This window comes from Mus caroli, chromosome 18, assembly GCF_900094665.2.
Source record: "Mus caroli chromosome 18, CAROLI_EIJ_v1.1, whole genome shotgun sequence".
NCBI lineage: Eukaryota > Metazoa > Chordata > Mammalia > Rodentia > Muridae > Mus > Mus caroli.
Genome location: NC_034587.1, coordinates 44684921 through 44710495, shown reverse-complemented (window position 1 = coordinate 44710495; position 25575 = coordinate 44684921). Strand labels below are relative to the sequence as shown.

The 25575-nt window shown below is 40.8% G+C and overlaps 1 pseudogene; it reads right to left on the bottom strand.

Annotated features, from left to right (window-relative positions):
• Positions 1-263: 263 nt before the first annotated feature.
• LOC110284532 lies at positions 264-25575 on the bottom strand (annotated as a pseudogene).

Below are 25575 nucleotides of genomic sequence, written 5' to 3'. Positions count from 1 at the left end.
GTAATACATCTGCCAAAGGTTCTTGTGTGTCAGGACACACTCAAACCACTTTAAGTTTACTTTATACCTTAACTAACATTGGCGCAAAGAATGAGAATTTGAAAGAGTTCATTCTGAATTGATCAACTTCAAGTTCTCCTTGGGGAGTAGTTGGGAGTTCTTATGTAATATTTCCCAGTGGTAAGTGTTGTGAAAGGATGTCCCCCTGCTTTAGATAGGACAAGGATCAAGGACACAGACTATCAGCTCGCTCCAAGGGGCTTTTATCCTGAGAGGTTTGAGCGTTCAGGTTTCTGTATTTGAAAATCTTCTCCAAAGCACCGGGCAGCTGTGGTGGGTTCCTATAAAATAAGAACATATGTCAAATTTACAAATCACTAAACAAGTCGGAGTGGGGGAGGAGAGGCAGGCTAGCTTTGACAGGACAAAGTTCTCTCTGCTTTTAAGTGACTATAAAATGATGCAGGTTTTGTTGTTGTTGTTGTTGTTGTTGTTGTTGTTGTTGTTGTTTTTACAGTGTTGATAAACAGTGAAGTCATGATAGGAACCACATCAGTCTCCTTGTTAATGAGACATTCGCTATGAATATCAATAACCCATTTATAATCCATCTGGGCTGTCTTTATGAATTTAAGAAAGTTTCCAAGTTTCAAGCATTACTGTTGGACTGACACAGCTTCAGTAAGACTTGAAATGCCATCTCAGTTAGTAAGCAGCAAAGACAGTTAGCTGCATTTATATGTTGTGGTGTGCTTCTTAACCTAACATTAGCTCTTTTCTCCAGAGAAATCCAGTCTATAGAGAAACCCAGCACTTTTTTGCTTTTTGCAAAATATTAAGAACAAAGCAATTCCAGTTCTATTGCTGAGAACTGAATAAATGGCGACTTCTCCCATAGATACAAAAAAAAAACATTTCAATCATCATATTCAGACATGAAAAGACATGAACTTAAATGCCTCAAATATAAAATAATTGCCTTCCAAGGCTCATGCAATCAGCTAAAGTGGCTGATTATTTTATATATAATTTATTTTATCTTGTCACTTAAAATGATGAACGCGATATTCCATTTCTGTAAACAAACGGTGGCCCTGCAATAAAGAAGCAGGCTATTCCAGGGCTCTAGAAAGTATTAAAGCCTTCTGAGTACCTGCAAAGGCTGGTTAAGCAGGATATAATCTGACTCGCTCCCCCACTAACTAGGGAAGTTTGACTCTCACTGCCAAGCATTCAGTGAGGAAGTCTTCAGAGGCACATCCTGTCTGTGTGGATTGCAGTGAGACAAGAACTTTTGCTTTCCAATAGCCCAAACCTGCTCTCACTGCCTGATTTCACTTCTCCCCAGGGGACAGAACCATTTATAAGAAGAGCAATATTTATGCAGAAGAATTCAGGAGTGAAGCTCTCAGAGAATGAAATATGCATGCTGGCCAGTGGAAAGGAAAGGCTCGTCTTCCCAAGACCCATGAATAATCCCTGTTTACCCTATCATGGCTATGAATTTGTCAAATGCATCCCCCCAACTCTCCCAAGGATTATGACTGATGAATCCGACGCTGCCATCTTGTTGGGGGAAAAAACACAATTTGCGTATCAAAACAGTATTTTGATAGCCTGGAATTATGAAAATTAAAGATGGTGATAATCTGGTAATTAACAGCAATTTCTTTCACCGCCAGAGAAATGGCGCCATGCAACAGCACTGACCTATAATTTCCCTCACACGAGACTTACATATATTATCACCATGTATGTTTGTAATTACCCCAGCAGTCACCCAAAATATCATATCATTTGTTCATACCATGTTAGGGGGTGTTCAAGTAGACTTGATTACCGTATTTTCTGGAGCAATCAAACAAAAGGTCATTGCAAAAGAGAACATTAAACACGATGTGACACGGACAGCAGAACAGTCATTAGTGCCGCCCGTTAGCTCTTTCTCACTAACTCTTAGGTAATACAAAACGACCGACATATGCAGAATATTTTTATGCTAATTCACTTTGCTTTTATGGTTCTTTTTTTTTCCACTACAATTAAAACAGGAATTAAATAACAAAAGGTTAAAAAGCTAAATGAAATAAACAGTGGCTGCATCCTAATGGTATTTCATCCTTCCCCGAATCTGTGTCTGGATCTCCTGTCTGTGGGGAGGGATTCTGTGAATGAACACCTTGCCAACAGACAGCCTGTATCTGAGCCTCCCAACTCAGTCCTCCAACTTCTCCCAGGGCACTGTAGTCTTTGGTGCCTCATTAAGTATCTGCTCTCTTTCCTACAGTACTTTAGTCAAGTACAAGACTAGGATATTCTTGAACCAAAGCTTTGATGCCTAGTCTTTGGTATCCATATTCTATGAACTATGGCCAGGTTATTCATTTTGCTACCATTAAGAGGACCTCAGTGGTGCTGGGTTAAGTTCTCACTGCATAGCGGGTGGACATGAATTAAGACCCCAAAAGCCAGAATAGTGGCACACATCTATAACCGCAGCCCTGGAGGGAAAGAACCAAGATCTTTGGGGGACCCTGGCCAGCTAGTCTACCTGGGCATTTTCTTTTTCATTGTACTTCCTACGGATTTCAAAAGGTTCCATAAATAAGGGCTGTACTTCAAGGTCCAAGTTCTTTGGTTTGGTAGCAGTAAGATCCCAGTTTTTGTTTACTTGTTTGTTTAAGTAGGATTATTTCAAGATACCTGCACAATCACAAAGACGCCCAGGATTGTTGTGTTTGATGAACCATTTATCATTATATCATAGAGCATATATCATTACAATTACAAAATCAGAAAAATACGATTGCTTTCTTCTTGGACAAAGATTGGTTAAAACATGATACAGCCACAAAATAGAATCTTGAAAACATGAAAAGGAATGAAGCATGCCTGCACTTACATAGGAGTATTCTGGTTATTGCACTCTGTGAAGAAACAGGGTGAAGAACAAGGCAAGAAGTACTCCACCTTATTAAAAACTTTTTTTTTTTTTACATTCCATGTATGTCTGGGGGGGGGGCAGTGAGAGAGACAGAGAGGAAGAGAGATCCTATAGGAATACATCACTGACTGATGGCAGGTGTGCTCTTTAAGAGTGGCAATGAGAGTGAAACAGAACGATTTTGCCTTTTTTCTTGCTTAGCTCATTTATATTATTTAATTTGATTTGTCATGTGTAATGGTTTGTGCTGGCCTATGGAGAGGCACTATTAGATGGTATGGTCCTTTTGGAGTAGGAGTGTCACTGTGAATGTGGGCTTTAAGACCCTCATCCTAGCTGCCTCGAAGTCAGTATTCTGCTAGCAGCCTTCAGATGAAGATGTAGAACGCTCAGCTCCTCCTGCACCATGCCTGCCTGGATGCTGCCATGCTCCTGCCTTGATGATAATGGACTGAACCTCTGAACATGTAAGCCAGTTCCAACTAAATGTTGTCCTTATAAGAGATACCTTGGTCATGGTGTCTGTTCACAGCAGTAAAACCCTAAGACATCATGTCAAATATTTTTTAAATGTGAAAAAATATTCAACTAACTAATCGATTAAGGTGATAACAAACACATATTTCCTGCACTCAGTATCTTTGATGTGTGGAAGGGGAAATGTAAATATGACATACTGGTTTTTGAAGCCTTTTAACACTGTGATAAACAGCAGTGTCTGTGTTTTTATGTGCTGGGAGTCCGGACAGCTCCATCACCATAACAACTCCCCAAGTTTGCAAAAAGTCTCATGCCAATTTATTATTCTTGAAATGCAAACGTCTGATAAGACAGGTTTCAGATAGTACCTCTGTGATTGCCTATCCACTCTGAGCATCCTCGTGAGAAGCACTTAAGAGGATGCTGGCAGACTTAAAGACAGCCACAGGTCTCTGCTGCAGACTTATAGCCCAGCAGATGACAAATGGCAATAACAGATTGTAAATTACTAACACAATTTCTTTATTAATTTCAGGTCTATCTCAAGCAAAAATGAATCTTTTGAACTTTTATAGAAATGAGAAGAAGCTGTCTAGTAATGGAGGTTGGTAAAGATATAGATCATTAAACCTAGAGAAATTTTTCTGGCCTGTCCCCAAAGTTGGCTTTGAAACCTTCATCAGAGAAGTACCCTACCTATACCCACAAGAAAGAAATACCTTGAGCTCTGAAAACATGAAGACATCGAGAAGCAAATGAGAAAACAACACAGACTAAGCCACTCAGCTCACTACCATGAGATAATGCTCTTCTGTGCACCTGCATAGCGTCAACACCCACATCGATAACCTCAGAGGAAAACCCATTGGCTGGTCTGCTTCTTCAGGACATTTCCCCAAGAAGGCCATACCACAGACAAGCTATGTTGAATGTATTCTGGTGTTTTATTGTTTGTTGGTTGTTGTTGTTGTTGTTGTTCAAGAAAAGTTTTCTCTGTGCATAGTTCTGGATGCCCTGGAGTGTACTCTGTAGACCTAGCTGGCCTCGAACTTACAGTTTTCTACCTGCCTTTCCCTTCTAACTGTTGATATTAAAGGCCTGGGCCACTGCCACTCAGCTGGTGCTTTTTTTTGTTATCATCTTTCCTTCTAGAGCCTCCTTCATGACCTTACAATGGTATAAGGCAAGGTACGTCTACAAGTTAAGCAGTGTAAATGGAAGCAAGCAATGCATCAACAAGGTGTCTCTCAAGCATGTGTAGGAGTGGGTAGCAGCCCCAATAAGAACATCAAACCAGCTCATTATCCCAGGGAATCATCTCCTACAGCACAGCAAGGAGGACTAAACAGCACACATTCTAAACTGGGAAACAGGAACATATGCCAAGGCAAGAGTTTAAAAACTGAGATGCAGAATGTGGAGAAAACAGGCTGGTGAGCTGGAAGGAAACTCAAATGAAAGGCATGTAGCCTCTGAGAGCAGCAGAGCAGGCGGAGGGAGGGGGCTGTGCATCTTACGAATGGCGAATTCTTTGGGTACCACGAAACACACTAGAAAAGGGCAGGTTTTCCTCCAAACTAGAAGTAACGGGAAATGAAAGGGTAAAATCAGCACATTTGCTATCAAGGCATCTAATTAAAAATTTTTAATTCTATTTAACTCAATATCCAAATTATTTAATCTTTTATTAATTCTCTCACAGCTCCTATCTCCCTTCCTGTTCTTCCTTTCCCTCTTCCTTTGTCTTCTTGATAAATGTCATCGTTAGGTGCATTTGCCTACTATTAGCTACCATTTCTTCATAGTTGTGCTGTGTTTGGGTAAGAAGGGGCCTTGCTTTTATTTCTCAAATGCTTCCTTTGAAAACTTTCAGAAACCCAGTTCTAGGCAGCCGATATGCTCCTCGTTTTACCCTGGTATCACGACAGAGAGCATTTCAGCCCTAGCCAGTGGTGTGCCCATGGAAACTGGGGTCATTGTATCCTAGGAAACTATGGCAACCAACAGAGGCAAATTGAAAACAGGCCCATTGTCATCATTTTTTAACGAGTAAAAGATGTGAGTATTCTCAGCAATGAATTCAGCTGCCATTTGCCAAGGAGAAGATGTAATTCAGGTTGGCTGAGTAAGGAGAACAGATAAGTGTTTGAAAGCATATATGACTGACTTTATCTGTTCCCTTTTTTAATAATAAACATTTATAAGACTTGTTCCTAAAATAAACCCCCCAAAATCAAACGATATGATCAGCTCTCATAAGCAACTCTTCCCATGCTTATTGAATGCATTGTAGCCTCCAGTATCTAGCAGTTTATCCAAAAGCTTTGGAAAGTGCTTATTATAATTGCACAAAGGATACCCGGAGATTATTCTGATTTCTTCTGTGGCTCTGTGCATTTGAAATTAATTGAATAATAAATTTAGATTCTTAATTCTCAGCTTTTGGCTTCCTGACTTACAGTCCCCAATTTTATTGCAGCTCTTCCTTAGATTCTACCAAGAGGCTTAGCTGTCTAATCAAACTGAGTTACCGAGAGGCCATAGAGGTCATCCATGTAGATACGGCATCTATTATTTTGACAAATGAGTTTACAGCATGAAGGCAGAAACCTTGCTGCCTCCCACTTCATTTGGGATCATTTGTTTTGCATATCACATGAAGTTTAATTCCAAAATTTCTCCCCAATCCCCCCCACCCAAAGGAAATCTGGGTCATGATATTTCTTTAAAAAAAATAAAACAGACCTGAGAAAAACAATGTCTCCAAGAAGTCTGTATATTTATATGTTATGTGCACATACACACAAAGGGGGATATTGTCTCAGATAAGAAACAAAAACTATTACTTCCACAGTCTCATTTAATTCCCAAGATCTGGTCTGTTCCTCAACTAAAATAGTAAACAGAAAAAGAATGTGTATATTCTAAGTATTTTAAGTCAAACATAAAATAATATCATTTATAGATGTGTTGATATGAGGCCACAACCTTATTGTCTATCTTGGGTAATTTAGCATATACAACATTAAATTTTAGATCCTCAAAGAATATTAAAACTTCTATATCCTTGCAAAATAATGTGCATACAATTTTTAATGAATCTTTGTATTTTTCAGTCTTTCCCTTGCTGATATTTACTTTTGATGGTGTTCATTGTTAGCAAGTAACCTCTTCAAATATATGCTCCCCAAGAAATGATTTATGTTTTCAAATACACTCACGTGTATGTACATATAACCTCCAGTTAATCACATGATGTTAATAACAACAGGAATAATCAATCTTGGCAATGACCACATGATCATAGGTAATAATCAACAGGAGGAAACAACGTCACACAGATAGACTAGGAAGTAACCTGTGAGCCTTCAGCAGTCATGAGTGGCGTAAGCAATAGGATACTGATACTCATGGGGCTTACATCAATACTCTGCTGGACAAACTCACTTTTGGGGTAAGATGTAATAAGCCATCCAGGTCTCACCTTGGGGCACACAGAGTTCCATGTGAAAGTAGAAAATCAGAGCTTGTGCTGATTGCCATGCCCTCTAGCTATATGACTGACATGCCCTACAGCTGTATGACTGACATGCCCTCCAGTTATCTGACTGCCAAGCCCTCCAGTTGTATGACTGCCAAGCCCTCCAGCTGTATGACTGAAATGCCTTCCAGTTGTCTATTTACTAAATTGAGAAGAGGCTAGAGAACAGAACCAGGTTAATCCTATCATGCTAGGTGTTGAAAAATAGCAAAGTCGTAGATGGCCAAAACCCATCACCATTCAAATGGGGCAGGGAAGAAGAGAGACTAACACTGCAATGATCCAGAGGAAGGTGCTGTGAAAAGACAGCTTCAGGGAGCCAGCATGCTCACAGGAGCAGAATAGTAGCATCAGTTATATGTGCTTACACAACCATAAAAGAAAGCAAAAAAATAAAGAATGCTTGACTAGGGAGTTAATGACAAGAGAAAAACATTAAAATTCATTTTGCAATCTGCCACTAAAAAGATGCTATATAAAAATAAAATCAGAACTAGAAAAAAACAAATTTCCTAAAATTAAAAAAAAAAATCAAGGAGTTTACAGGTACCAAAGTTAGGTATATGGATAATTTGAGTCCCTAGAAAAGACAATAAATAAAATAAAACTACATCAATAGATGTAATAGAAGAAATTTTTCCTGAACTTAGAAAGAAATACCATTTATACAGGAGGGAAAACTACCACATTCTCGTGAAAATTAACTAATATTGCTCTGTCCTTTTCCATTCTATTCCATTTATTAAAACATGCTTTTTCTATTTCATATCTCTTCTATGCAACCTTTTCCTTTCTTTTTAAACTTGATTTATTAGTGTGAGTGTGGCTTTTCATGTGTCAGAGTGTGCATGTAGAGTCAGAGGACCATTTTGTCTTTTGTAGGGTCAATTCTCTCCTTCCACCTTTACATGCACCTGAGAGACAAAGCTCGGGTGTCTGGCTTATATGAAAAGTGTCTGTAGCAACCTGAGCCATCTTGCTAATCCTTGAGAACTTTTCTAAAAGGAACTTTTTTGTATGCTGCTCCAGCCAGACTCATTCTTGCAGCTTTCAGAATTCACATTCTGTTCTCAGCCTTGGGGTGAAATGCCATCACTGGTTGTCTTTTACTATTGGTATATGGGATCGTTGGTACCATTCAGAAAAATATCCTTTCCGCTAATTTTGAGATATGACAAAAGAAAACTTCAACATATCCCCACAAAGAGAAACGGGAGTTATACTTCAATAAAATTAGCAAATAAATTAAAAACTAAGACACAAAAGCAAATTTTCCAAAACCACTGTAATAAGTAACTAATGAACCAAGAAGATAAAAAAAGATAAATTTATTGAACATAAATTAACTATCTTAGTTTTCTTTCTGTTGCTGTGATGAAACACCTCAAGCCAAAGCACCCAGGGAGGAAAGGGTTTATTTGGCTTGAGTTTTCTGATAACGTGAGGCTGCTTTGGTTTGTTTTGCACCTGACACTGTGTTCTGGGTGTTCCTGGGTGTTCACATATGTCCTACTGACCACAGTCCGTCCCAGAGGGAAGTCAGCACAGAAATTCAAGCAGGACCATGAAAACATAAACTGTGCATGAACACTGCTTGCTGGATCTCATGCTCACACTACTTTCCTCACACATCCCAGGACTGCCAGCCTAGGGGATGGTGGCACCCATGATGGGCTGGACAATCCTCCACAGACATGCCCATAGACAATCTTATCTGTGCAACCCTCGATTGAGACTCCCTTTTCAGGTGACTCTAGGCAATATCAACTTGATAAAAAAAACTAGGATATATACCAATACACCGTGGCAGGGGGTGGGGGGAACAAAAAAAACCCAGCCTTATCAGAAAACTCAAGCCTCTTAATATTATTTTTTTTAAACTAATCTAGAGAAGACAGGCACAGTGAGAAGCTTAAACAAAGAACTAGAGGAACAGCTCTCCCAGGGTGTTTATGTCTGTAATGTGTGTCAATTTGACACAAGCTGGAGTTATCAAAGGGAAAGGAGCCTCCCTTGATGAAATGACTCCATGAGATTCAGCTATAAGGCATTTTCTCAATTGGTGATCAAGAGTGGGAGGGCTCATTGTGGGTGGTACCATCCCTGGGCTGGTAGTCCTGGGCTCTATAAACAAGCAAGCTGAGCAAGCCAGGGGAAGCAATCCAGTAAGCAGCATCCCTCCATGGCTTCTGCATCAGTTCCTGCCTCCAAGTTCCTGCCCTGTGTGAGTTCCTGTCCTGACTTTCTTTGGTGATGAACAGCAATGTGGAAGTGTAAGCTGAATAAACCCTTTCCTCCCCAACTTGCCTCTTGGTTCTGATGTTCTGTGCAGGAATAGAAACCCTGACTAAGACAAGGTCTGAATAACACTGTGCAAAGCTATTCACATTTACTGTTTTATACAGATCTCACAGCAATTCTCTAAGGCCTGAACTGTTACCCCAACTTCCACAGAAGCTGAGTTATTCTGTCAGTGAATCTCTGACACAAGGACTGAGGATAGACCTCAGGACTGGATACTTAAATGTGCCCCCTGAAGACAACAAATTTTGGAAAAAATTATCAGGGAAGGGAAGAAACTAAGAAAGAAAATGTAATTAGAACCAGAGTTATAATAATATGCTAAGAAGTATAAGTTATAATGTTTAACCCCAACATAATTATAATATCTGAATAAGTCAGGTACCAAGAGGTTGAAATGCTGGTTTTGGTTTTGGTTTCCAAAGACAAGGTTCCCTATGTAGCTCTGACTATCCCGGAACTAGCTCTGTAGACCAGAATAGGAAGACTTAACATCAAGGGATAGACCTGCCTTTACCTTCCGGATTGCTAGAATTAAAGGCATTCACCACGACACCTGGTTGCTGCTTAAAAAAAAAAAAAATGACTATCAAGGCTTTAATATTTTTGAACCATGAATTCTATAGTAATTAGTTTCAGAACATCAAAAGCAGAGTATGACTTTTTAATTGACTTAAAGATGCAAAAATAATTCTGAAATTAAGCCTGTCAAATTAGCATGTTTACTGCTGCATTCTTCACAATACCAAGGAAATGGAACGAGCTGAATGGACCATCAGGAAAAGAATGAGTAATGAAACCTTGGCGTGTGAACACAATGGAGTTGTACTCAGCTGGGGAGAAAAATGAAATCTGCCAGGAAAAGGAAGCAGTGTCGGAAATGAGGTGACCCCATCAAAAAGAGAAAATTGCCCTTCTATTCAAATGCAGATCTTAACTTTCAATGTCTGTATGCATGTAAATATGAGGGTATGGGAGTAGATGTCCACTATGATATACATGCTGTGACCAGCATGGCTTGGGTCCTGGAACCCTGGGTAGGGGTGACCAGGGAGCAAAGTATGTACAGATATACATTCTATGAGGTCAGGATCAGATGGGAGTTTTCTAACCATTGTGACTCAAAACTTCAGTGTGTTTATTGAGTACACCATTGAGGAAGGAGTTAGCTAGCCTAGGTAAGAGGTCTCTCTAGGGAGAAGTCTCAGTCAATAAATACCTGTGAGAAGAAAGCTGCAGTTTCTAGTCTTTGCACACACTGATCAATCATTTATAAGCACCCATACTCATACTCCTGAGGAGTATGGCTACCTCGCTTGAGCCTATCCTATATGGGGAGCCAGCTTGTCCAATGTCTCATGCATCGGCTGTCTATGCCCATTTCAACAATCCCTGTTTATTCAGGACTTGCTCACTCGGGGTTCCCTCTGACTCCTACAGATATGAGACCTTGAAACAATTTTCCAAGAAAATGGTCCCAAGAAAAAAGCTGGAGTAGCCATCCTAATATCAGATAACCAAAAGTTATGTAAAAGGATGAGGAAGGACACTTCATACTGCTCAAAGGAAAAATCTAACAAGATGAAGTCTCAATTCTGAACATCTATGCTCCAAATGCAAGGGCACCCACATTCATTAAAGATGCTTTACTAAAACTCAAAGCACACATCGTAACTCACATAATTATAGTGGGAGACTTTAACACCCCACTCTCAGCAAAGGACATATCATGGAAACAGAAACAAAACAGAGATACAGTGACACTAAGAGAAGTTATGAGCCAAATAGATCTAAGAGATATTTATAAACATTTCATCCTAAATCAAAAGAATAAACTTTCTTCTTAGCACCTCAGGATACCTTCTCCAAAATTAACCATATAATTGCTCACAAATCAGACCTCAACAGATATAAGAAGAATAAAATAATCACATGCACCCTATCAGATCACCACAGACTAAGGCTGGTCTTAAATTCCAACAAAAACAATGGAAAACACACATACACAGGGAAACTGAACAACTCTCTACTTAATGATAACTTGGTCAAGGAAGAAATAAAGAAAGAAATTAAAGACTTTTTAGAATTTAATAAAAATGAAGCCACATGCCAAACTTGTGGGACACAATGAAAGCAGTCCTAAGAGGAAAACTCATAGCACTAAGTGCCTCCAAAAAGAAACTGAAGAGCGCTTACACTAGCAGCTTGACAGCACACCTGAAAGCTCTAGTATAAAGGGAAGCAAATACACCCAGGGATAGTAGACAGTAGGAAATAAATTAAACTCAGGGCTAAAATCAACCAAATAGAAACAAAAAGAACTATACAAAGAATCAACCAAACCAGGAGCTGGTTCTTTGAGAAAATCAACAAGATAGATAAACCCTTAGCCAGACTAACCAGAGGGCAAAGAGACAGTATCGAAATGAAAAGAGAGGCATGACAAATGGAAACCATGAAAATTCAAAAAATGTCATCAGATCCTACTACTAAATTTATACTCAACTAAATTGGAAAATCTGGATGCAATGGACAATTTTCTAGACAGATACAAAGTGCTAAAGTTAAAACAGGATCAGATAAAAACATCTAAACAGTCCCATAGCTCCTAAAGAAATATAAGCAGTCATTAATAGTCTCCCAAACAAAAAAAGCCCAGGACCAGAAGGGTTTATTGGTGAATTCTATCAGACATTTAAAGAAGACTTAATACCAATTCTCTTCAAACTATTCCACAAAATAGAAACAGAAAGTACACTACCCAACTCATTCTTTGAAGCCACAATTACTCTTAAACCTAAACCACACAAAGATCAAATAAAGAGAACTTCAGACCAATCGTCCTTATAGAACACTGATGCAAAAATACACGATAAAATTCTTGCCAACTGAATCTAAGAACACATCAAAATGATCATCCATCACGATAAGTAGGGTCCATCCCAGGGATGCAGGGATGGTTCAATCTACAGAAATCCATCAATGTAATGCACCATATAAACAAACTCAAACAAACAAACAAACAAACAAAAAACACATGATCATTGCATTAGATGCTGAACAAGCATTTGACAAAATTCAGCATACCTTCATGGTAAAAGTCTTAGAAAGATCAGTAAGTCAAGGCCCATACCTAAATGTAGTAAAAGCAATATACAGCAAACCAGAAGCCAACATCAAACTAAATGGAGAGAAACTTGAGGCAATCCCACTAAAATCAGGGACTAGACAAGGCTGCCCACACTCTCCCTATCTATTCAACATAGTACTTGAAGTTCTAGCTAAGGCAATTAGAGAACAAAAGAAGGTCAAACATCCAGAGATTGCCCCACCTGGGGATCCACCCCATATAAAATCACCAAACTCAGACACTATTGTGAATGCCAACAAGAGCTTGCTGACAGGAGCCTGAGATAGCTGTCTCCTGAGAGGCTCTGCCAGTGTCTGACAAATACAGAAGTGGATGCTCACAGCATCCATTGGACTGAGCACTGGGTCCCCAATGAAGGAGCTAGAGAAAGGATCCAAGGAGCTGAAGGGGTTTGTGGCCCCATAGGAGGAACAACAATATGAACTAACCAGTACCCACAGAGCTCCCTGGGACTAAACCACCAACCAAAGAATACACATGGTGGGAATCATGGCTCCAGCTGCATATATAGCAAAGAATGGCCTAGTCAGTCATCAATGGGAGGAGAGGCCCTTGGTCCTGTGAAGGCTCTATGCCACAGTGTAGGGGAATTCCAGGGCCAGGAAGCAGGAGTGGGTGGGTTAGTGAGCAGGGGGAGGAGGAAGGAGTTTGGAGGAGGAGGATTTCAGAGGGGGAAACCAGGAAAGTGGATAACATTTGAAATGTAAATAAAGAAAATATTTAATAAAAAATGTTTTTAAAAGTATACTATCATAAAAAAAGAAAATGTCTAATTTTTTTAAAGGAGGTCAAAGGGATACAAATTGGAAAGTAAGGAGTCAAACTATTACTATTTGCAGATGATATGAACATATACTTAAATTACCCCAAAAATTCCACCAGAGAACTTCTAAAGCTGATAAACAACTTCAACAAAGTGACTGGATATAAAATCAGTAGCCTTCCTCTACCTGAAAGATAAACAGGCTGAGAAAGAAATTAGGAAAATGACACCCTTCACAATAGCCACAAATAATATTACAGACTTTGGTGTGACTATAACTAAGCAAGTGAAAGATGTATATGACAAGAACTTCAAGTCTCTGAAAAAAGAAATCGAAGAAGATCTCAGAAGATGGAAAGATTTCCCATGCTCATGGATTGGCAGGATTAATATAGTAAAAATGGGCATCTTGCCGAATGCAATCTACAGATTCAATGCAATTCCCACCAAAATCTCAAATCAATTTTTCATAGAGTTAGAAAGAGGAATTTGAAAATTCATTTGGAATAACAAAAAACCCAGGATAGCTAAAACTATTCTCAACAATAAGTACTTCTTTGGGGGATATAGGGCTGTTTAGATCATTAACCTGATCTTGATTCAACTTTGGTACCTGGTATCTGTCTAGGAACTTCTCCATTTCATCCAGGTTCTCCAGTTTTCTTGAGTATAGCCTTTGGTAGAAGGATCTGATGGTGTTTTGGATGTCTTCAGGATCTGTTGTTATGTCTCCTTTTTCATTTCTGATTTTGTTAATTAGGATGCTTTCCCTGTGCCCTCTAGTGAGTCTGGCTAAGGGTTTATCTATCTTGTTGATTTTCTCAAAGAACCAGCTCCTTGATTGGTTGATTCTTTGAATAGTTCTTCTTGTTTCCACTTGGTTGATTTCGCCCCTGAGTTTGATTATTTCCTGCCGAAAAGACAGCATTTTTAACAAATAGCGCTGGTTCAACTGGAGGTCAGCATGTAGAAAAATGCAAATGCACCCATTGTTAACTTCTTGTACAAAGCTCAAGTCCAAGTGGATCAAGGACCTCCACATAAGATCAGATGAACTGAAACTTACAGAGGAGAAACTAGGAAAGAGCCTTGAACACATGGGCATAAGTGGAAAATTCCTGAACAGAACACCAATGATTAATGCTGTAAGATCAAGAATTAACAAATGGGACCTCATAAAATTGCAAAGCTTCTGTAAGGCAAAGGACATTGTCAATAAGACAAAAAGGGAAAAGATCTTTACCAATCCTAAATCCGATAGGGGGCTAATATCCATATATATAAAAAACTCAAAAAGTTAGTCTCCAGAGAACCAAACAAAACTATTAAACAATGGAATACAGAACTAAACAAAGAATTCTCAACTGAGGAATATCGAAGGGTGGAGAAGCACCTAAAGAAATGCTTAACATCCTTAGCCACCAGGGAAATGCAAATCAAAACAACCCTGAGATTCCACCTCACACCAGTCACAATGACTAAGATAAAAAACTCAAGTAACAGCAGATGCTGGTGAGGATGTGGTGAAAGAGGAACACTCCTCCATTGTTGGTGGGATGGCAAACTGGTACTCTGGAAATCAGTCTGGCGGTTCCTCAGAAAATTGGACATAGTACTACCGGAGGATCCTGCAATACCTCTCCTGGGCATATATCCAGAAGATGTTCCAACATGTAATAAGGACACATGCTCCACCATATTCATAGCAGCCTTATTTATAATAGCAAGAAGCTGGAAAGAACCCAGATGTCCCTCAACAGAGGAATGGATACAGAAAATGTGGTACATTTACACAGTGGAATACTACTCATCTATTAAAAATGATGAATTCATGAAATTCTTAGGCAAATGAATAGAACTAGAAAATATCACCCTGAATGAGGTAAACCAATCACAAAAGAACACACATGGTATGCACTCACTGATAAGTGGATGTTAGCCCAGAAGGTCCAAATAACCAGGATAAAATTCACAGACCACATGAAGCTCAATAAGAAAGAAGACCAAAGTGTGGATGCTTAGGATCTTCTTAGAAGGAGAACAAAATACTCACAGGAGCAAATATGGAGATGAAGTGTAGAGCAGAAACTGAAGGAAAGGCCACCCAGACACTGTCCCACCTGGGGATTCATCCCATATACAGTTACCAAACCCAGACACTATTGTGGATGCCAAGAAGTACTTGCTGAAAGGAGCCTGATATAGCTGTCTCCTGAAAGGCCCTGCCAGACACTTACAAATACAGAAGCAGATGCTCACAGCCAACCATTGGACTGAGCATGGGGTCCCCAGTAGAGGAGTTAAAGGACTGAAAGAGTTGAAGGGGTTTGCAACACCATAGGAAGAACAACAATATCAACCAACCAGACCCCCTCCAGAACTCCCAGGGACTAAGCCAACAACAAATGAGTACACATGAGTACACATGGCTCCAGCTGCATATGTAGCAGAGGATGGGAGGAGAGGTCCTTGGTCCTATGAAGGCTCTATAGTTGCCCCAGTGTAGGGGAATCAAGGGGTTCAAGGTGGGACTGGGTGTGTGGGTGGAGGAACACCCTCATAGAAGCAGGGGGAGGGAGGATGTGATAGGGTGTTTCTGGGAGGAGAGAAAACAGAAAATGGGATATGAAATGTAAATAAAGAAAATATCAAATAAAAACCTAATAAAGTAATCTAAATAGAAAAATAAATAAAGTTGATACCATTCACTCTGCTGGAAATGTGCTGTATTTACCAATTAAAAAAAAAAAAAAGAAAGAAATGAAGCACAGCTATTATTGCCAGTACAATATAGCACTGGGAGCACTGGGGCATTGGAGTTTAAGGGAAAAAGAATTGTAACATTTACAATAATAATAATATTACTTTTATCAGACAGTAAAGTACATCTTTAAACATTCAAGTTAGGGGTTGGCGAGAGGGTTGACCACGTCAAAGAGCTTTCTGATAAGCCTGACAACATTAGTTTGATCCCCAGAACCCACATAATGGAAAGAAAGAACCCACTCCCGCAAGCTGTCCTTCTGACCTCAGTATGAGTTACTCATGCAACTGCACACAAAATAAACAAGTGGAATCATTTTTAAACTCCATACCATAATCATCATAAACATCAGAGCGTGTGAGCAATGTAAAGCGTAACCTCAGAACAAATTGCTTTCTCAAAGCCAGCATCTATTCTATATTTTTCTCTAATAGCAAATGTACAATGGTGGCTTTTTAGATCTTGGGGTCTTTGTGTGTAAAAATAGACTCAGATTAAATGGCAAAAGTTCCCTGCAGAACATCTTGTGGCTCAGGAATGACGCACAGGGGCCACAGTGCTGTACTTTAAATCTTACCCTTGAGCAAATTCCAGAGAGATGAAAGATATAAATATGAAAATATAAAATCATACAGCTATCTCCTTGGTGTAGATTTCTTTTTTCTTTCCTAAAAATGTTATCACATAGGAAAAATGTATAAAAGAAAAGAAATGATCGATCTGACTATGTGCGAACTCAAAATTTCAAAGTGATCAATTCAGCCTTGATCTCAGAGAAGCCAAAGGTAAAAGCCAGATGTGGTAGCACACACCTGTAATCCCAGCACCCTGGTACGTGAAGTGAGTAGATCAAGAGTTAGAAGCCAGTCTAGACTACTTAAAACAGAGGCAAAGACCCACAGCCTAAGATTGAATGGAGCTCAGGAACTTTTAGTTTGGGGAAGGATTGAGGGCTGCAAAGGGGATAGAAACTCTACAGAAAGACCAAGACTCAGCCGGGCATGGTGGTGCATGCCTTTAATCCCAGCACTTGGGAGGCAGAGACAGGCGGATTTCTGAATTTGAAGCCATCCTGGACTATAGTGAGTTCCAGGACAGCCAGAGCTATACAGAGAAACCCTGTATAAATAAATAAATAAATAAATAAATAAATAAATAAACCAACAGAGTCAACTAGCCTGGACCCTTGGAGCTCTCAGAGACTGAGCCACCTACCAAAGAGCAGATATGGGCTGGACATATGTAGAAGATGTACAGCTCAGTATCCATGTGGGTTCCCCAACAACGGGAGCAGGGGCTGTCCCTAAAGCTGATGCCTGTCTGTGAAATCCACTCCCCTATCTGGGCTGCTTTGAGTGGTCTTAGTGGGAGAGGATATCCCTAGCCCTTCAGAAACTTGATATGCCCGGGTAGGGTGGGAACACCCAGTAGGCTCCTACCCTCTCAGAGAAGGTGATGGTGGTGGGGAGATAGATTGTGTGAGGGGTGACTGATGGAGGCAATGATCGGGATGTTAAAATGAATAAATTAATTAATGGAAAAAATAAACTTTATTAAAAAGGGGGGCGGGTGAAGAAATGGCACCAGCTTCTCTTCCAGAGGTCCTGAGTTCAATTGCCAACAATAACATGGTGGCTTACAGCCATCTATAATGTGCCCTGATGCCCTCTTCTGGAATGCAGGTGTACATGCAGAGACCACTCATACATAAAACAAAAAGAAAAAACTTCTCTAGGAGCTGGAGAGATGGCTCAGTGGTTAAGAGTCCTCTTCCAGAGGACCCAAGTTTGATTACCAGAACCCACATCAGGTGGCTCACAGCCATCTGTAACTTCAGCTCCAAGGGATCTGACATGTCTGGTCTCCATAGTCACTGACACTCAAATCTACATTCACACATAAATACAATTAAAAATAAAGAAAAAGGTAGAGTGAATTCTAGAAGCTATGAAGAATAGAGTATTAGGAGACACTCAGAAAACTTAGTCAATGGGTACTGAGTCACAGAAATAAGCAGTCTGATGTGCTCTTACACAGTAGGGCAACTTTTGTCTTTGTAATTTCTGTGTATTACAAAACACTAGAGAAAACTGTATTGAATGATTGCACCGAAAAGAAATGACAAATGACTGAGGAGACATTTAAGCATTTAAATGTCTATTCAAACTGATTTATTAAGCCTCGTTTAAACATTACAAGATGAATACACGCTCCAGAACATCACATAGTACCCCATAGATATATGTAACTTTTACGATCAGTTAAAAAGTAATATAAAAATTTAAAGAGTACACCAGGATTCCAGAGCTCCTTTTTCATGGAGACTATAGAAAGCTGTGTCATTCCCCCACCTAACAACAGAAGGGGGGGGAACCCTACAAAATTGAAACTGCCATGGAGATGAACCTGCTGAACATCCAAGGGTAGGATCCAGAGAGACAGGCTCTTCCAAGAGAGGCAAGACAGGGCAACCATGTGACTTCTATCCCAGCAATGGAGAAATAAGGAGCTCCCTGCAAACACGGAAGAAGAAATCCATGAGAATTTTCAGAAGTTCACCAAGGAAATTCATCAAGAAATCAGTCAACACAGGAGGATCAATAGAAAAGAGATCTGACCTCCAAACTCATGGAAAATGAGCGTTCTCTTATGTCCCCTCCCCCGGAACAAGAAGAAATGTAAAAATAAAAAATAAAAAAAAAAGCTAAAGGAAGGCCAGGACAATAAAAAGAGAAATTCTCACTAAATTGTGCAGTTGCCCACCAAGGAGACACCAGCTGTTTTTGACAGGGCAAGAAGCAGACACCATGGCTGCCAGCAGGGTGCAGCAAACTCTCTTGCCCCAGTTCCTAGGCCCACAACCATTGTCTCTGAGGAGAGATAAAGAGAAGTCTTCCCGTGCATTGCCTCACTGAAAGGCTCAGAAAACTCTCATTGCCTGAACTTCCCACACATGTACCTGTGTGACCTTAGAGAACATAAGATGACCAGTGAAAGACCTTGCCAAGATTGCACCCTGGGGACCTTCCGCTAGAAGGTTGTGACAAACACTCCCTTCCTGGAATGACCCAGCAAAATAAGCTTTATGAGGAGGAAGCCCCGACAGCAAGGCAGGTGCAGATAACAACCAAAAATGTTTCAGTTCCCTCTTCTGGTGACTAAGACCTCACCTCACCTGGGGCCACAAATGCTGAGAAAGGTCAGTGCCGGCCATCAATGGGCTTAAACCAACTCATGCTGTTACCAAAGTCTACCCTCAAACTGTATAAAAAGTGTTACCCACCTCCACCCTTCTAGACAAGCACAACAACTTTAACTCATGTTAGCACTTTTGTCAATCTAGGTAGTATTTGTATAATGCACAAGGAACTATTTCGAAGACATGATTCAGTGACATTGACACATTCACAGGGTTTTACAACAATCACCACAATCTAATTCCAAAATATTTATTTCATCCCACCCTAGGGAAAAAAGCCAATTAAGCAATCTCTCTCCATCCCAAAGCGACTGCAGCCATTTTGGAGTCTATAGACTTCTCTCTTTTAGATATCTCCCTTAAATAGAATTATATAAAGCACAACCCTTTGTGTCCAGACTCTTCCACATAACCGATTATTTTTGAAACCCCTTCATGTTGTAGCATGTATGAGTCCTTGCTGCTTTTAAAGGTTAAATAGTACTCCATAGTTTAGATGGCCTGTGATTGGGCAATTCATTTATCTCTTGCTAGGCACTAATTTACTGTCACCGTCTACCACTGCTGTGAATACTCACCTTCATATTTCCAGTCTAGTTGTTCTCTCTACCCACAATGCTCTCCAGTTCAGTCTCTGACACAAGGCTCTTGCTTGTCATTCAAGTCTCAGCACCAATGTCATCTCTTCACATCATTCTTCTATAGCCCCATGTCCAGTGGCCTTCCACTCCCTGACCACCCAAGTTGTCAGCCAAGCACTTCTCCCAGTCTACATGATGCAGTGCACCTGAATACTGGCTTTCCCTCTAGAGAAAAATGGGGGAATTGTTCCTCATGAAAGGGGCTTTTTATCTTGTTTTTTGTACTCTGCACCCTTCAACTCCTTAAACAATTTATAGAAAGTAGTGGCTGCTTAGTCATCTGTTAAATGAATGAATAAATAGATAAAATACTCAACACATTTTCCACAATACTGCTCTTTGCTTGGAAACATGAAGCAAAAATAATTCATTTATCTGCAAGACTAAAGCATATACTAAATTTATGTCCGTTTTTCTAAGTTCATTGTCTTAAGTCCCTTTACCTATATTTAGCATCCAAAGGGTGACCAACAATTGCTTTTCCTCTCAAGATGTCCAACAAAGTACTCTAGCAGATTTTCTCAGATTATGCTCAAATCCCTTACTGTCAGAAGTGAACAGTTTGGCCTTCTGCTAAACATCACACAAGTGCAGAAATCCATGAATGAATCAGATAAACAGCAAATGTGAGAAGTCTTCAAGTGAGAACTAGGCAATATTCAGAGAAACTTATCTAGGATCGGAATTCAATCAGAAAGCAAGCAAAGCCAAGTGCGGCCTGCTGTCCAGCCTAGGCAGGCTTAGAGGTGATGATAAGGTCAAAACAAGTTTAGACAGTTTAATGGAGGTGAGGGGTGAGCTGGTGGGTAAGCACAGGTTGATATAAGGAGGAACAGGGTGGTTTGGGCCTCTCTGTGACCTCTATGCTGCTCAGGAAAGAAAACATGACCAAATCCTAGGGACAAAGTCCAGCTCAACACAAAGCGATAGGCAAAGCCTGTGATTCAGAGACAGCAGCTCAGTTGGGGCTCACTTCTGGGACATTACCTGCCTAGCTAGCGCAGTTTGACTTTCACCTCCGACCGCTGTAGACTACCACCATGCAACTCAGCAATATTAAAAACTGGCTCCAGGGCGAAAGAGAAGCATTAGTGATTTCTCTCAAGAGGGAAGAGGGCAGAGATCAATGCTGTCAATTATATAGATGTGGGCAAAACTGATCCCTAACAACAAAGGGCTTACCACGGAGCTGTGAGAGACCGGTGTAGCAGTAGACACACGGAAACTAAAAGCAGTACAAAGATCGGGGAAATATTTTAGGCTGAAAATGACAGCTGGGGCAAGTCTTTGAAGCCATGAAGGTAGTCTTAAGATTCCGCTAGATAGGCATGGGGCAGCCATTGTGGGTCTTGAACATCATCAGGGTCACATTGTAAGATATGTGGGCCTGGTTGTATGGTGTGTGGTCTTACAGGTACATGGTTCAGACATTATTTTTCTATTTCTCATTGCAGTTTTTCCCATTTTCCCCTTGCTCCTGACTCTGCTTTGTCTCATGAACGAGCATTCTTGGCCGTTGATGTTCCAAAAGACAGTGAAATATCAAACAGCACACATTGGGTCTGAACACAGCAACCACGGGTGTCTACCTGTAACCAGTGGGTCTTATGACCAAAACCAAACCTCAAATTCCTCTAGTGACTTTCTCAAGATTGATGGAGCATTTCTCTATATCTCGTGGCCAAAGTCCAAAAATTCTTACTAGTGAGAACACTCTTGGAAGACATTAATTTGATAATTTGTATCTCTAGAACTAAGAATAAATTAAGGTTGAAAATCACAGAAGGAAAAGAAAGTCTTTTAGTGAAGTCAATGGAAGTGTAAGTTAGTTACATAGAGGCTGATTTATTTAAACATCCAAGCACCAAGTTTTACTAAATAGACTGCCTCCAGTCATGGTCTTTCCAACCATTTGAGCCTACTGAAATGAATTTTTAACTCACAGCAACATACGTACACCACGTGCCTCCTTGACGACAGTGGAGGTGGAATGCCTATTTGCCAGCCCAGGTTCTTCTTCTGTTGGGATTATGCTCATGTTTTTCATTGCTTTCGAGTGCTTTGTACTGTTCTGTCCTATGCTGAGGAGGCTTAAGACCCTGGTGTCCTAGGAAAGAGTAACAACAATGCCAGTCTAACAACAAAGACAGCCATCAGTAAGGATAGCACTCTGCATGGGTCTATCACAGCAACACTAATTGCAACATGACCACAAAGCTCTGGGGCTAAAAACAGAAGAGAGGCTGAGTCTCCCTCCAGCAGCATTAGCATCCATAAATGCAAGCAAACAGTTGGAGGTTTCCAATAGAAATCCTATTTGGAGGGACTTTATAACGCAGCACTTGTGATCCACCGTGGACTTCAACTTGACCCAAAAGGCCCCAGGCATATGAACATAATCAGTTCACTCCGAGTTACAATAAAAAGCGGGCAACAAATATAAACTGCAATCATTCACAAATGGCTGTATTTAAAAGTGACATTTTACAAGTGGCCATTCCTCAGGTGGCCCTTCTGCCGTCGTCAGTACCGTGGCCATCACCATCCATCATCCATGGAGAATTGTGGAAAGCAGGAGCCATACACGCTGTAAATAACCTGTGAGGTTCTCAGAAAGAATATGTTATTTTAAGCCAGGTAGCTACCTGATGTTTCAAAGCTACAGAATTGGTCTCCATCTTCAGGTTTTATTCCTACTCAATGTCTGAAATGTGCATTTGCAGCACAAATGAAATTTGCAATGCATTTTGCAGCAACCTCAGCCTTCTCTTTCCCTACAGCCACTGATCTCCTGGTGATGACTGGAGGCCACAATTAACCAACCAGCTGCCCTTGGCCAGCACTGCTCCGGGTATTCATAGTCCATCAGATGAGTCTCAACATGTCATTACTATTGCTAAGCAACAACTGGCTAGAGCCAGCCCTGGCTAAAGAAAGCAAGTGGAGTTTCAGAAAGTCTAAAAAAATAAATAAATAATAAACTAAAAATGATCATTCTGCAAAAACCCAGCAAAAAAAAAAAAGGAAGCCTTGCTGGTAAAACAGTAATAATGACAGCTATTTCTTTTTTTTTAACATATTCACAAATAAGAAACTCAAATATGCTCCCTTGACATGTGTCAGTCAAACTGATAGGGAAGGTGTACTCAACCTACACATATTGGTTAATAATTTACACATAGTCACAGTCACAATTATAAAAATTTAGGATACAATTCCCTATAAAGATGTTTATAGTACAGTTGTAAGAGAGCAAATATATACATGAAACTGTGTGAGTAGGAGGAGAATAATTCAAGATGAAAGTTGAGAGAAAGAAAAGAAGTAGATGGGATGGTGAGGGAAGAGTGGGGGAGACTGTCACTAACTACGGTGGACAGAAAGGTTTACATTCCTAATGGGAGTGCCCATGTTAGAGGGTGCAAGTGAATGAAAAGTGGTGAGGTATGCTGTCTTATAGCCTTACAGTATTCATGTAAGCACTAAAAAGTCACTGTTTATCTGAACATCTTCCCCTTCTCCTTTGTGGTGATGACTCCAAAAGGTGTTTCATAATGGCAGCATTTACAACCCAGAGGGCTTGACATCACAAATGGGCAGGGAAAAAAAAACTCATTGATACCATGACTGGCCCTACCTAAGACCTACAGATGAGAAGTATGATCTGGCAAGCTCCCTAGATGATTCTGACACGCATACACATCTCATAGCACTGTTGTAAAGTTTACCTGAGAGACAGAAGGGCAAAGAGAAAGCCAGGGTACCGGCTAGTCCAGTCACTATCTTGGGGGAAATACCAGGTCACTGCATTTGGATCCAGCCTCAATTCCCTCATTTATGAGAATCATGGACTGGGTATGCGGTCTTCTAACTGGGCATTCTCTACTAACAGAAGGCTTTCAGTTCATTAAAAACTTACATAAAACATGCACATGTGAAGTCCATGCAGGAAGTACTCGGCATTCCTCCATAAAGCACATCTTATGGATAAAATAAGATGGCTGAATATGTCAGTGTCACTAGAAGTCTGAACATGCAGAAAAGGAAACATCTGTATCTACATACAGATTGTAACTTTCTCTACCCAGGCTTGGTGCTTGTCTCTGGAAAGTCCTTGGGAATGAGCACTTCTCAGTCTTGCTTGTTAAGTACAAAGAACTACTTTGGAGAGCTCTTTAAACTCCAGACCACTATGTTGAACCTTAAATGAGTTAAACAGGACTCCCAGTTCAAATCTAGCTTGGGCATCAGCCTCAAAGCCTTGGTTCAAGTGATGGAGCCTAAGACTAGGATGACCTCTTTATCTGGGGGTGGGGGACAGGTGGGGATTGCAAGGCCAGTGAATAGAGTTTGCATACAAGGAAACCCTCCCCCTCCCTTTATAAAAGAAGTAAGCCTTTATTTCCAGGTTTCTCAGACTAACCTGACTGAGTTGGTTGCTTTGAGGGGCTTAGTCAAAGAGATCAAATCCCATATCTTCATCTGATTGTCCAAAGACAAAGCCAGGACTCACTTGTACCCACTGATGATAGTGTGTGACCCTGAGGTAACAGTGAGGTAACCAATCTGCAGACAAACCTTGGAAACCCTTTCAGACATACCACTGTAATACTCTGGTAAGCCTTAATTTACGGGGAGACCATCCTTCCTAACCCACCTCCCTACTCCCCTATCTCCCCACCCCCCCACCCTAGTGAACAACTTGGAGCTGTCAATCGATGCAAAAGCAAGAGGAATTTTATTGTTCCAGCATGCTGGGGTCGACCTGTACATGAAGGAGAGAGAGAACGACCCACGCAGCCCGTTCAGTGAGTATTTATACAGTTTTCAGAGCAGCAGCCATTAGGCACAGTGTGATTGTCAGAACAGTGTGACTTTTAAATGGACTGGTCTTTAAGAAATGAGGTGGCAAGGACTTACCTTGTCTGTAGATAGCCAACGGTCAGTCAGGGAATGTGCCTACATCATCTGGGCCTCCCCCACCTGCAGGTGGCCGATGGTCAGTCCCCACCACCACTACCACCACCCCACCTCCCCACCCCACTCTCCCCCTTGGTCTGAGAAATATAATTAAGCCTCTCCCTTTCAGAGGGGTGGGGTGCCTACATGTTCCATGACCTTTCTCTTCCAGGAGGGGAGGGGTCTGGTGGAATTTTCCACAGTTCCTGAGCTGACCTCTTCACCACTAGGAACCAGAAGAGTCAACTCTGTGATGTCAAGCACTTCAGGATTGCAAACGCTACCATTGTCAAACACCCGTCTGATGATCACCCCAAAGGAAAGGAAGAGATGTTCAATGTGTTCAGCAGTATGGCTCCTACTTTGTCTCTGGGTTTTATCAGCTGTACATCACTCAGAATTTCAATGGTGCCTGTGGAAATTTTAGCAGTGGTGCCTAAAGCCTAGAAGAAAGACTTCTAAAGTCCAAGATTAGTGTCCTGGGCTGCCACAGTGACCTCATACACAGCAGTGGCACAGTCACAGATGGCAGCCGGCACGTTATTGGCCAGCAACATGTCCCTAATGTCAGTAAGGTCCTCCTTGATGAACACAAAGCCCACATTCCCCTGGATATGAGGCAGCAGTTTCTCCAGAGATGGGTTGTTTTCCAGATACCCCCAGATGTCTTTGTGCATCATAGTGTTCTTGTTCATCAGCACCACAGCCTTCCAGGAACAAGCTGATCTGCTGCATCCGCTTCCACAATGAAGCATTTTGGGTAATCATCCAAGAGTTGGATGATCTTAAGGAAGTAATTGGACTTCCAGGTCACCCTGTCTTCCCTGGGCAT